This window comes from Morone saxatilis, unplaced genomic scaffold, assembly GCF_004916995.1.
Source record: "Morone saxatilis isolate NCDOM2014 unplaced genomic scaffold, NCSU_SB_2.0 Contig16, whole genome shotgun sequence".
Taxonomy (NCBI): Eukaryota; Metazoa; Chordata; class Actinopteri; family Moronidae; genus Morone; species Morone saxatilis.
In genome coordinates, this window is record NW_023339718.1 from 7,482,455 (window position 1) to 7,495,034 (window position 12,580).

Sequence of the window (12,580 nt, forward strand, 5' to 3'; positions counted from 1 at the left end):
AACGGTATAAAAGGCATAGCAGATTTCACTGCAGAAAACAGCCTGTGGTAAGTGTGTGTGTGTGTGTGTGTGTGTGTGTGTGTGTGCGTGAGACAGACAGAGAGAGATTGCATGAGAGAAAGGGAGAGAGAGTTTTGTAGGCGGGCCAAAATTCAATTTGTAACACTGGAGCCAGGACTATGTTGAAAACCCATGAGGGCAGCAGAAAATACTGCTGCTCTGCTGTCCATCAGAGAGCTTCATTAACCTCTGGCACTGACAGAGTATGGTCCCAATGCAGCCGGGCGATTGTTACATAACCTGCAGCCGGCCCGCTGCCAGGGCCATGGACCAGAAAGACGGTGAATGGAAGAGAGTAGGAGCCGAGGGATGTGGGGAGAACAATAACTTTGTGTCAAATGTTACTTCCATTATATTTATTACACTCAGCAGTCTGGGACATACAGTAGCATACACAGCTTCAGGTAAAAAGTAAGGCTTCTGTGGAACACTGAATAGGTTTTGTTGCGATTCTTGAGTTTCTTTACCCTACGCATACATACAGTAATTATCTGTTACCTCATCAGTCATTTGATTTGACTTAACAAAGCCAAGCAAATGGTTCTGAAGACAGATCAGATAAGCTGTTTATATCTCCAAAACAAGCAAATGTCTACTGTTTGTGCCACCCTATGGTTTCAGCTAATTTTCTTAGTAAGACAGTCTCTATAGTAACCAGGTAAATGACATGGTGAGCTGTGACATGACCTGCTTTCCACACTAATACAAGCAGCTTATATTTGTTTGCCTTGTTTTGTGTTGAGATAATACAGAATAATATTAAGTGACATGCCCCTCGGATAACACCATAAATATTGCCTTTATGAGTGGGGTGATGTAGCAGTTACACCTTTTTTTTTTCTCTACAGGTTTTCCCTTGAAGCGTATTTTCAGTAATTTTCTCTTTTTTTTTTAGGTTTTTTCCTCTGTCCCATTTAAAACCCACAAGGAAAACCCCAAATAACCATTCCTGGATTTTCCAGCTCTTGCTAACCCTGTCTGCATCCTCCTGTTGACTAAGGGGAAAAGTCAGGGCCTTTAAAAAAAAACAATAATCATGAGTCAGTTTCCCATCCATGCTCCAAGCCCCGCAGGGTGTGAGTGGGAGGGATGGCACAGGAAGGAAACTCGTGCCTCGACTGCCTGGAATTGCGCCTGACTGGAGAGGTTGTACAGGTAGCTTATGGGAACAAAGATTATGTGGTTGTATGTTTTTGGCAGAGATTTGGCCTCATTTGGCCAAAGACACATGACAGACCATCTATCCTTTCATAAGCAAAACAATGGGAAAACTACTAAGTAAGAAATGCTAAATAAACTGCAGGGCGCTAGACACATAATCATAAGCAAACATGCAGTACATACACACCTTTGTTTAACACAAAAGGCTTTAATTTTGTGAAATCAATCGTAAGGCACAATCAAGTGTGGCATATACACAAAGCACGCAGCACACTTTTTGTGGCTGTGGGCATCAAGGGCACACATGGAACTGGGGTAGGATAATATCACTGAGTGTGTTAGGGGCTAGTGACATTATTGCCAAACACTTTGACTCGGCTCATCCCCTTCAGTGATTATTGGGTTGATTTAAATTAGATTCAGCTGTATTTACAGCACATGCAACAACGCTGCCAATACTGAAACACTAACCCAGTCTTAACATGGCACAGCTTTGAGCAATGCACCCACACAAATTTACTATCACCTTCCGTGACAAACCCTAATAGATAACTAGTGAACTACTGAAACTACTGACCTGTGATGAAGTGATGACATAACAGGTATAAAGAAATAGCCTTATAAGGAAAGGAGAGCAAAGGTCTTAAAAGAGTGTGTGTGTGCAGTGGTCTGAATGGACTCTAACAGGTGGCTGCCCTCCAGATGTGCATATGTCTGTGTGTTTTGTGTCCCCCATATAGCTGACCTAGAAACTACCTGGCTCAAGTCAAGGACAGAAACCAGGTAAACAGGTATGCTGACCCAGTCTGACTAAGTCAACACAGTAGAGGGTGTATTCGATAAAGTTTTGATTTAGAATCTTGTCTTTATTTATTGTATGAATAAAATTAATAAATAAACCATGTTTTTGATCTGATTAGTCTGATCTGCCATTTCAAAAGGTCTTAAAATTGTGGCACAGGCAGGTACCAACACACAAGCACTCTCTGAAAGGAACTTGACCTGAATTTGTATTGCTTTTGTGCTTATTATATAGTACTCTTTTGTTGCTGCTCACTAGTGTCTGACTAACATGTCACACTTCATGTCATATGGCTACAGCAGCAGGGCGGGGCATGAAACTGTATTTAAAAAGGGTGAGTTATTTAAACCACTTTGGACTTACAGTGTTTCAGCATGGCTTATAGAAACTGATCTTCCTCTGTAGCATTTATTTCTTCACATGGTATGTACCAAAGCAGCAAAGCTTTTCTCATGTTACTATAGTTAACTAGGCTATGAGGCTAAAAGAAAATGTAAATAAATTACGTAAGTTTGTGGTTAGAAACTTAACAGAAGCTTTCGAATAATTGTCTAACATTTCCACTGTAGTAAAAGCAGTGTGGCGATTGCTTGTGAGTAATCAACATCAGTACCAAATAAGGCCCTAAACCAGGATTTGGAGGAAGAAATCATCCCAAACTTTCTGTAATCTGAGCCTGGCATGAACTGAAACCTGCTCACCACACCAGTGTAAACAATCTCTATTCTGAACTAGTGTGAGAAATAGGGTGTGACAGAGATAAGGGAGTTGTCCATCCTCCCCAGAGTTAATTACACGTAGGACAAACAAACTGAAAATCTAATACTAGGACTGTTAATGTCATGAAATATGCAGCACAGAGTAAAACATAAGAGGGGAAAGTCAATTAGATTTCATAACAGAGCAGACTGCTCCTTCAGGCAGTTGTCAACACATTATAAGTGACATGTGAACTGCATGAACTGACAAACTGTGACAGAACAATTAGGTAACAGCCTAAACCCAAACTATATCTATTTGTTCTTTGATGGTGTAGTTCCTACACATGTTGCTTTAGCCCTATTGAAAAGACAACAAAGCAAAGATACTCAGCAAGTCACCAGCAAGCTACGTTATAGGAATGGGATTGATACGGATAGAGCCTTAGAGGAGGCCTATTAGCTGAGATTAACTAAGTAGGTACGGAGGTCACAGTTACAACCGTGGTCATTGTTCAGTCCCTTGTGAAAATAACACGGGTGCATGTCAGCACTGTATTAATGATGTCCTGCCGCAGGGATGGGTTAGCAGGGTGGGGAGGTGACAGGTGCGGATGTGGAGTTTATCAAAGCCATATCTACTGTGTTGTCCATTGTCCCCGGGCCTTCTTCTCTTTTGTGTAAGATACCAGGAGTCGACCTGTCTAGACCCTCAGGCTACAGACTTATTAAAAGCAGAGACTGGGAGGTGCTGCAGAACTAAATACAAGTCATGTCAGGGTGGTGTGTGTTATGCGCGTGCTCTTGTGCGTGGTGAAACAGGAACTACCAAAGCTCCCACACATAACGCCTGAATGAAAATTGAATTGAAAATTTATTACTCCATTCTGCAAAGATTACATATCAAAATGCTTTATCGCGTGCATGTGATTGTGTCCACAATGCCCAGGAAAAAACAGGTCTTCTACAGAATGTTTTGCGGTCTTGTCATAGGGCCTAAGACCTTAAGCACAAAGTATTGGTCCATCTCCTACGCTAAATGTCCAATCAGAGACCTCGCTGTTGTTTTGTGGCCCTGAAGCACCCAGGAGACTGTTAGTTTACTGCTGTTGTTGTTTTTGTTCCAGATCTACTGTTGCCTTGGGAATGATTCTACTTACCTTTAAACAAGATTTAACCTCACTTTGATATGATAAGCAGGTCTGAAGGAAACAAAATGCTTGCTTTCCCATCTTAAGTCAGCAGCGGTAAATGTTATAGAAGCTGACACTAAACTGGCATCATGCCCAAATGGCCTCATCAAGATGAATCCTCAGGAGAACTGAAACAATTAAGAAGCATTAGCAAAACATAAATCAAAACACCACATCAAAAAACAGAATAAAGCTAGCTTCATTGAGCAGCTACAACACTGTTGATTTCTAAAGGCCTAGCAAAGGAGATGAGAGAAATGCTGCAAAAACGAACTGCACAAAGGAAACCCAATATTTTGGTGCAGCTACTTTGTGCTGCTGCTGGTTGCAGCTCTCATCCTCCCAGTGAGTTTTGCAGCTGATCGATAGCCCTGCGTGCTGACGCTAAGGTAGTGAGGCTAAAAATAGCATCTGCCTGATGCATTACATCACTGAGGGAATGGGGTCTTAGCTGTCCGCCTGCCAGAATATCCATCTAGACTCGTGTCCAGAACACTTAACCTCCACCTCTCCACTCCTCCAGCCTCCCTTCATCCCATCTTCTTCCTCTACTCCCTCTCCCTCCTCTGCTCCACCCTTCATCACATCTCCCCCTCCTCCTCGTTCTCCTTCACCTCCCCCTTCTCTTTAACAGCTACCGGTCTGATCTAGCTGGTTCCAGCCTCAGCCTGCACCCTGGGTGTTTCCTCTTATGCCTTTGTTCAGATAAAGAGATAACGCAAAAAGAAACAGAAAGAAAGAAATATGAGATTACCATTCTACCCTCACTCACGCTAGCATTGAATTGAGTAAAAAGGTGACTAGCAACAGTAGTGATTCAAGAGCCTGTAAATTCCATTTTTCTTTAAGTATGGCCAGGCATCATCAGTCTGCTCATGAGCTGCAGCCTCTAGGTCATGGATGTGTGTTGTTTATGTGCTGAAGCATACAGGACAACCAGTTGCAAGTAGCAGGTCACATGGGGATGGCTGATAGATGGGTTAGTGGGCCAGTGTGTGTGGAGATAAGGAGGAGAGATTTAACATTTGCTGACAGGACATGTGAGGTTGTTAAAATAAAAATAAGTGGTGTGCATACCATGTGTCACCCTACCCCAGCGGCCCGGGTTCGGGTCCGGCCAAGGGCCCTTTTCTGCATGTCATCCCCCCTCTTTCTCCCTTGCTTTTCCTGTCTCTCTTGACTGTTTTGTCCAATAAAGTGAAATTCCACGATTAAAGTATGTGAAAACAAAAACAGACTAGCCCAGTGCGAGAAGATGATCTTACTGTTACTGTGGTCTGAACAGAGCCACCATTTTGAGCCTTGCAGGAGACTCCACCAACATAATGTGCATGCGTGCTAATGAGACAATCTCAATTGTCTTTGAATAGCATGTCCAGTTGCTTAAGGTCACGGTATAGAAGTAAAGTTCACCGGTGTTTTGGGTTGAACCTCAGGCTGAGGCTTACTTGCTGAGCCAGCTGTTGGCAAATAAACACCCACTCCCCTTTAGTCTGTTTCACATTCAAACAACCACAACACTGCATCTACATTTGCTTACGTGAGCGCACAATGCAATACAGAAATAGAGTGACTATGTGCCTCTGTGAAGCCGGAAGGAACATATCAATACCATGTATTCTGGGAATGACTATTACATTTCCAGAATAAACGATAAGCTAAGCGCCTGCAGGTTTCGGAGATTCACTGTGATCCGGTGTGACAGCAATAGGGGATTGTCAGCACTTTGAAGAGTATGAGCAGCTAAAACAAGCTCAAACAGTGTCAACAAGTTTATAGTGTCATTAGTGTCATTGTTTGTTGTAATCTGAAGTTTTGAAGTAAAAACTAATAAGTAAAACATATACTGTACAATACAATCAGTATTTTCTCAAATATTCTGATGTTTTCTGTGAAGTGTGAGGGCTAAATCCAATGGTAATATGCCTCATCATATTCTGTTCTTATTTATTGAGAGCACACAAAAACAACTCCATTTTTGCTGTTGCTGCATCTCCTACCAATGTTCTTGCTAAACCCATCAAAGGACGATGCTCATGCTAACTCCCCCATATAGAACATACAGTACAGAGCAGTACCACCCACATGAAGCACATTTAGCTGCCTGCCAGCAGGTCTACTCTCTTTTCTCCCATTCACACTTCAGTCAAAGAATGTCTGCTGCTGGAAACCTGCTGCAGCTGCTTTTGATCACAACAGGGTTACTTTCAAGAAGCCTCTTGAATTTCCTTCCTCAACATCTGGTGTAAACCAGTCTGGAGAGCAGACAGAGAGCTCTTTGGGCTGCAAGGCACGAGACACAGGCACATGGTCTTATGTGCATACACACCTATAAAAACACAGCTGCTTAAGGTCAGCTCCCTAAACACACACACTCAATGGGCCTACTTTGCTTTACCACAAACCTCTGTGTAAGCCTATGCGCTTTTGTGCACACATGACGTGGGTGTGCACCAACCCAAAAATAGACTTTATGCGGTCTACTGCTTTGGTTCAACCACTGAACATGGTTGCTTTATGCTATTTTGGGTCAATAGATGAAATGCCACACAACAAAACATCATAAAACGTGACCACTGTAGTTATATTCACAAATGGTGCGGTTAAAGGAGTTTTTTGTTTCATGGCGTCCAAGGCCTTTCAGTTTCAGATGCACAAAACTTAAAGGATTTTTATTCCCTCAATAGCACAGGTCATCTTTCCATTTTCATGTGAAACCGATTCCGAATCAGTGGCAGAAAAAGAAAAGTGGGGCGGTGGTCTAAACAATATGTGACATTTTTTTCTTAACATATGCTGATATGATTATGAGAGTGCCATGTGAGTTACATCACAGGTAAGACTTAAGCTACTCGTGTTTGCAAGAAAGAACATGCAAATCTTTTTATGGTGACCTGTTGCATCACTTCCAGATCGGTAGTACTTTCATGCTTCAAGCTATCATCAAAAGGATGAGGGCAAGTCTAATCATATTGATCAGAAAGGCTACAGAAACCTACACACAGACCCATTAAAGCAGCTTCATCCCCACTGCTGTCCAATAGGCCATTGATCCAGGAGAGATCTCTTCCATGAAAACTGGCTGATCTGCAGCAGCTCTCACTGTCAGTCAATGGGTGGCTGTAAAGCCAATCAATTCAAGTTAAACAACGTAACTCCATTCATGCTGCTGCAGCACACAAACACTGTGCTTTCCATTGTGTAATTTAGACTTAATCAGAGTCACAGCTGTCATGTGCTGTATAATATCTTAGTAGGCCCCCTTAACTACCCAACCTAAACTAAATTACAACAATGCCTGGAAGACGTCTCAATCCCACAGTTGTAATTTAACTACAAATAGTTTTGTAATTTTGTATCAAGCCAAAGATGGGAAAGGGAAAGATGTTTACAGCATAAATATCTCAACAGTTGAATTCATTCAAAGAGTAAGAGATGGAGGATTTGACTCAAATCTTTTTCGTCTGGACATGAGTGCAGCAATTTCTTAGTGTGATCCAAAAAAGGTCTAGTCACAAAAAGAGGAGCTCAGGGGAGTCATTGATCCGGCACTTCATTCACTTCTGCTGTTGAACTTGGCTCTGGCTGTGGAGCTACAGTGACCCCTACAGGTGACAAATGGCTAAGAACTGAAGACTGGGAGTGTGTTAGTAATGCTATGTGTGTCTGGGTGGAGTGGGTTAAATGAGTGGGCATGTGCACATACAGCCATCTGTGTCTGCTTATGTATGTGTGTGCCTTCATTAATGCAAGCATATGCTGGTGTTTCATAACTATGACATACTGTTTCTTAACAATATTGTGGACAACATTGTGCGTGTGTGTGTGTGTGTGTGTGTGTGTGAGAGAGAGAGCATTTTCACATGAATGTGCTGAAGTATGTGTATGTATGTGTTTATCTGTGCTTTGTGTTTAGTTTTTTTGTTGCTGAGATATGTTTTGTTTATGAGCTAATGCACTTGCAAACGGTAGCGAGCCTGCTGTTGTCGTCATCTTAAATTCCAATTATTAAATTATACACAGGACAAAACAGAGATTTAAGATTCAGGCAAAGCTAAAAACAGACTGACAAAGTAGACTGATTGCAATTTGCTGATAAGCCAAGAACAAAAGACCTTATTATAGATACAGTTTTATTTGATTACCATTCGCAATTTCCTTCCTCCATTCAACATTTCCTGATTCTTTGAGGAAGTTAGGCGACTCTAATTTTCTATTTCAGACCATTAAGCTGGGATCACAGTTTACTGACTTCTCTCTCACTAATGTTGTAGTTTGGCAGGCATGAGAAAACCTTAAAGGCTTCCAACAGAATATTCCCAAAAAATGACTTCATGTCAATATAAAAATCTGCTCTACAGTAAAAGAAGTAAAACAAGACATGTGCTGTAAATATGCTGTGTCATAGGCTACAACACCTGGGAAACATTATGTCCAGCCTAACCTAGAAAACCAGTGCATACATCAAGCTAAAATGGCACCACTACTGACCTCAATAGTTTCAGGGTAAACCATGTTTTCACTTCTCTAACCCACCACTCTACACACAAAGGTCTGCCAAGACAAGCTGTCGAACTCCAAAAATAGAGCAAGATACTGGGGACTTTGACAAATGCAGGCCCCCACTTTGTTTATCATTCACAGTGTCAGCAGCCTGTTTGATAAAGTCCTTGATGACAAACAGAATGACTCCACAGAATCAGATAAAAGGTGCTTGCTGCTGCATGGATAGTTCAGGAGGTACAGCACAAAGTAGACCAATGACAACTATTGTTACATTTCAAACAGATTTCTTTATAACAATGCATTTACTACACCTTGGACTTAAATTCCTAAGTCATCATCATAATAAAATAAGATTACAGGGATGCCAGCAACTGATTACTGACCGAAGCCCTTGACTTTACTTGCCAGATGTGATTTACTCCCAGGTACCAATCTGTTGATTGTATTTATCTACTGGAGCAGAAAGTCAATGGAAAATCAATGTGTTACAGCTCAAGGGAAATAATAGGTCATATCTGTTGGATAAATATTTTGTTAATTCCGTGATGTTTTAAGTCCACAGGGGCCATTTGAAACATATATTCCATTTAAAAGTAACTTACTACATATTGCAGCTGATGTCCATGTTTATCTGTATTTATGGACTCAAACAAAGTGACTTGTTATATTGTGTAAGAAATGAAATATTCTTCCCTATATCACCTCAGAAATAACTGACCTCAGAATTGGGCTTGTAGGACTTGCTCATGGATGAGAGGTGTCTCATGTCTTGCAGCTACCACACATGGGAGACACTAACTGTAAAGCACTGATGAAGGAGAATGGCCACCTTGGCCTACTGTGTACTGTGCTTTTTCTGGAAATAGAGGAAAGTTCATGGAAGTGTTTCTAGGGTCACCAGCTGTTAGGACAACACACATTGTGCAAAAATTAGCGTGTAACTTCCAGAGTCCGGAAAGGGCAGAGTCTGCTGCAGCAGCATGAATGGTTGGAAAACCAATACCATTAATCCCACCATGCACACACAAGCATAACTGCTTGCAACCTATGCAAAAACACAGTAAATGCATATCAATACTGTAAATACTACACAGCTTAATGGCATTATGTCCTAATTATCCATTATAATGTTGTACAAAGAGTTAATGACTGTATATAACCAGTTTTTGTATTACTAGTTGATAGTTTACCAGGAAAACCTGTAGTGGACTGACAACGATTAGCAGAAGATTATATGTGTCTGTGTGTGTGTGTGTTTCATCCGGTTGTCAACTTCAGGAGATTGGATTAATGTCTGACCACCCTGGTAGATAAATTACTAGACCGAGTCATGACTGCTCATTGTGTCTGTCATTGCTGCCTTTAAGGTACACTCTGTGGGTGAGGGCTGCAGAGGTGTGTCAGGAAAGTACTTGATACACAAATTAGTTGAATATTGCCTTATATATCCTCAAGTGAAGAAATGCATTCTGTATGATCTGTGGCCAAGCTGTGTGTGAGAAGAGAGAAGGTTCAGTATAAAAAGGCTAACTGAGTTTAACTGGGTTAAAATGAACTGAATTTTTAATTTCCTGGTGCAGATTTTATGGTTTGATAATGCATATTCATTGTGTGAAGCTAATGATCAAACATTAGGCTGTCTACTACACATGTGAGTGTACTATTAAACCATAACCTTAAGTAAAAGAGTCTCCCATGTGGAGGTATTCAAAACTCAAACATATGCAAATAAGAAGCGAATCTGAATCAAACAAACAGAATAAGATTTTAGACAACAACCACCACGGGACAAGGTACTTTGGTAAAGTCTTTCTGCAGGCACGTTCGTGTCTCCTCAAAAGTTTAAAGGTTAAAGGTTAAAAGGTTTAATTTAATTTACTAGTCTCAGTTTAGTACCCTTTTCAATGCCCTTTTCTTTATCCTGCCTGCACAAAAACTATGATGACGATGATCAAGCTAAACTAGACTATAGAACACATGCCACATGAAATCTCATTATCTTTTTATATCAGTACAAAATGTCAAACACCTTCAGAAGCGTAGTGAAGTGTACTTTGTGCCCCAAAACTGACTGCTTCTCAATCAGTGCAACTGATCAACAGTTATTTTGGGTGATGCTAAAAAACTTGGTGCAATGTGCCAATAAAAAGCTAGTTGTCACTGAAGTAAACAATGTAGGTTTCAAAATAATCAAAACATGTACACATTTTATAGGCATCAATGATAACTGTGTTTACAAGAAACTCAACAGGGTACTGATGGTGTTATTACACAGAAAATAGTTCTGGGAGACATCCCAATGGTTGGTGAGTTTCTGAGAGTCAAGTCTCTGTAACCAGTTTAGTAAAAAGCAACATGTGGAAATTTGGTCATTGGTCAAACTGATGAGTCACACAGGATGTGACGAGACACTTCTGCAGAGACTGAGAGAGAAGGAGAGGGAGAGAGAATGAGAGTGAGTCTTTTTTCAGCTCCCAGCTAAGCCCAGCAGCAGGCAGAATGATAAACTGGACAGAGAATAGAAACAGCAACATTACTCATCATTTTGTGAAATGAAGTGTGGGTGAGAGAAGAAGGAAAAAGCCAGAGGGGCAGAAAGACAGATACAAGTGAAACAGGAAAATGAAAGAAGATTTTCTACCAAAATGGTTTAACCTTATTTTTCAGTATCAGTGCAAAAGACACAAGGTCACAGTGAACAGGGAGAAGAAAGATGCTGCTGACCTAAACAGAGACGGATCAGATAAAGAGGAGAGGAGTCAGGGCAACACTAGGCACAAGGCGTTGGACCAACCAGTAGAGCGTAATGTGAGTCTCCCAAGAGGCCATCTTCACCTCTCCACTGTCCTGTCTACTCACACACACACACACACCTACACACACACACACACAGTAACACAGGCCCTCACTGCTGATACTTTATACCCATCCATCACTTGCCTGCCATTAGCTCTGGCTGACAGACAGTAAAGAGCTTAGAATTGCATTAAAATCTTATCAAGGACATGCTGTGTACTTTGTCTAACTGATTATTTTTTAACAACTGAAAAAATGATATCCTAACACTATAGGGTAAAGTAAACTCATTGTAAAGAAGCATCTGAGAAAAATATACTAGAATAAAGGAGAAAGGAAGGAAAGTAAACACCATTTTCTTCTCATTTTGTTTCCAAACACTTGATACTTGATACTAAAATACGATAAAATGGGCATATTCAGTGACGTCAACGAGAGAAGCAGATACACAAAAACTCTCTCTGTTTATTGATTCAATGATTGATTGGTCATGATGGGAACAGATAAACTTCCTCAGGAAAAGCAGTGTCGCTCACTTAATTTACAATGCCTTGTGTTGATCTTATGTTCTGCAGACAAGGACATGTAAGGTCTTGGATTACGCAATTCATACATCCCCTTTCTTGGAGAGCTGAGAAACTGCATGCACACTCGCCCAAAACATAAATCCCCCACGTCCCCGTACATATACACACTGACGACAAACAGGAACTTTTATGAATCCCAACAGCAATCAGACAGCTTCTTTATTCTGCTCAGAGACGGGACGTCAGAGCGGTGGGTGGTGTATGGGAGGGATAGAAGTTAGTGTTTATACGTGTGTGTTTGTAGATTGAGGCACAGACGTCTGAATGCTGGATCCAGTCCCAGAGCTAACAGGAAATCCTTTATAACCAGAACTAAGAGTCAGCTAAACACCTCCCAGATACTGGAATAAAGCACTGGGACCACTGGGGTAAACACTTCACTGAGTGTGTGGGAAAGGCTGTCTGGGATGTGGAGGGCTATTTAATTACAATGGATGAGGAATCAAATTGTGTTTTGTTTGCAATAGAGATGGAGATTAGATTTTCCTTTCCCACACCAGCACCTGGATACGTGTATTCAAGCACACACACACACACATATCCAAAATCCCATTCTGTATTTGAACAGGTTGAAATATTATATATGAAATATGAGAGTTCTGTCATTTATATGTTATTAGCAAACCAGAACCTAATACCACTGGGCTGGAGAATATTTAAATATTAATGTTCAATGACTTTCAGAATCATATCTTGTTGAAATACCAGGTTTAAATAGACTGTAGTGCCTGTCACGTAAGATAAACAGATGTGGCTTCAAGGAATAACCCACCAAAA

The 12,580-nt window shown here is 41.0% G+C and overlaps 1 protein-coding gene across 1 annotated transcript in view; it reads right to left on the reverse strand.

The window, feature by feature from the left end:
* Nucleotides 1–12,580, reverse strand: part of adgrv1 (adhesion G protein-coupled receptor V1) — a 101,610-nt gene that overhangs the window by 29,846 nt on the left and 59,184 nt on the right. The window lies entirely within an intron of this gene.